This window comes from Gobio gobio (genome assembly GCF_949357685.1).
Source record: "Gobio gobio genome assembly, contig: scaffold_159, whole genome shotgun sequence".
NCBI lineage: Eukaryota > Metazoa > Chordata > Actinopteri > Cypriniformes > Gobionidae > Gobio > Gobio gobio.
In genome coordinates, this window is record NW_027645663.1 from 42,501 (window position 1) to 45,000 (window position 2,500).

General features: G+C 54.4%; 1 protein-coding gene across 2 annotated transcripts in view; it reads left to right on the plus strand.

The window, feature by feature from the left end:
- LOC307122437 (suppressor of tumorigenicity 7 protein homolog) overlaps positions 1 to 2,500 on the plus strand; it is a 47,520-nt gene that overhangs the window by 28,854 nt on the left and 16,166 nt on the right. The gene's annotated exons all lie outside the window — the stretch shown is intronic.

Below are 2,500 nucleotides of genomic sequence, written 5' to 3' on the forward strand. Positions count from 1 at the left end.
TGACTCGGGTCACTCATGACTCGGGTTACTCATGACGGGTCACTCATCACACAAGTTACTCATGACACTCATCACACGGGTCACTCATCACACGGGTCACGCATCACACGGGTCACTCATGACTCGGGTAACTCATCACACGGGTCACTCATGACACAAGTTACTCATCACACTCATCACACGGGTCACTCATCACACGGGTCACGCATCACACGGGTCACTCATCACACGGGTCACTCATCACACGGGTCACGCATCACACGGGTCACTCATCACACGGGTCACTCATGACTCGGGTTACTCATGACGGGTCACTCATCACACAAGTTACTCATGACACTCATCACACGGGTCACTCATCACACGGGTCACTCATCACACGGGTAACTCATCACACGGGTCACTCATCACACGGGTCACTCATCACACGGGTCACTCATGACACAAGTTACTCATCACACTCATCACACGGGTCACTCATCACACGGGTCACGCATCACACGGGTCACGCATCACACGGGTCACTCATGACTCGGGTTACTCATGACGGGTCACTCATCACACAAGTTACTCATGACACTCATCACACGGGTCACTCATCACACGGGTCACTCATCACACGGGTCACTCATCACACGGGTCACTCATGACACAAGTTACTCATCACACTCATCACACGGGTCACTCATCACACGGGACACGCATCACACGGGTCACTCATCACACGGGTCACTCATCACACGGGTCACTCATGACACAAGTCACTCATCACACGGGTCACTCATCACACGGGACACGCATCACACGGGTCACGCATCACACGGGTAACTCATCACACGGGTCACTCATCACACGGGTCACTCATCACACGGGTCACTCATCACACGGGTCACTCATGACACAAGTTACTCATCACACTCATCACACGGGTCACTCATCACACGGGACACGCATCACACGGGTCACGCATCACACGGGTCACGCATCACACGGGTCACTCATCACACGGGTCACGCATCACACGGGTCACGCATCACACGGGTCACTCATGTCACAAGTTACTCATGTCACTCATCACACGGTTTACTCATGACACTTATCACACGGGTCACTCATCACACGGGTCACTCATCACACGGGTCACTCATGACACAAGTTACTCATCACACTCATCACACGGGTCACTCATCACACGGGACACGCATCACACGGGTCACTCATCACACGGGTCACTCATCACACGGGTCACTCATGACACAAGTTACTCATCACACTCATCACACGGGTCACTCATCACACGGGACACGCATCACACGGGTCACGCATCACACGGGTAACTCATCACACGGGTCACTCATCACACGGGTCACTCATCACACGGGTCACTCATCACACGGGTCACTCATGACACAAGTTACTCATCACACTCATCACACGGGTCACTCATCACACGGGACACGCATCACACGGGTCACGCATCACACGGGTCACGCATCACACGGGTCACTCATCACACGGGTCACGCATCACACGGGTCACGCATCACACGGGTCACTCATCACACGGGTCACGCATCACACGGGTCACGCATCACACGGGTCACTCATGTCACAAGTTACTCATGTCACTCATCACACGGTTTACTCATGACACTTATCACACGGGTCACTCATCACACGGGTCACTCATCACACGGGTCACTCATCACACGGGTCACTCATCACACGGGTCACACATCACACGGGTCACACATCACACGGGTCACTCATCACACGGGTCACTCATCACACGGGTCACTCATCACACGGGTCACTCATCACACGGGTCACGCATCACACGGGTCACGCATCACACGGGTCGCACATCACACGGGTCACACATCACACGGGTCACACATCACACGGGTCACACATCACACGGGTCACACATCACACGGGTCACACATCACACGGGTCACGCATCACACGGGTTACTCATGACACTTATCACACGGGTTACTCATGACACTTATCACACGGGTCACTCATCACACGGGTCACTCATCACACGGGTCACACATCACACGGGTCACACATCACACGGGTTACTCATGACACTTATCACACGGGTTACTCATGACACTTATCACACGGGTTACTCATGACACTTATCACACGGGTCACTCATCACACGGGTCACTCATCACACGGGTCACTCATCACACGGGTCACTCATCACACGGGTCACGCATCACACGGGTCACGCATCACACGGGTCGCACATCACACGGGTCACACATCACACGGGTCACACATCACACGGGTCACTCATCACACGGGTCACTCATCACACGGGTCACTCATCACACGGGTCACTCATCACACGGGTCACTCATCACACGGGTCACGCATCACACGGGTCACGCATCACACGGGTCGCACATCACACGGGTCACACATGACACGGGTCACACATGACACGGGTCACACATCACACGGGTCACGCATCACACGGGTTACTC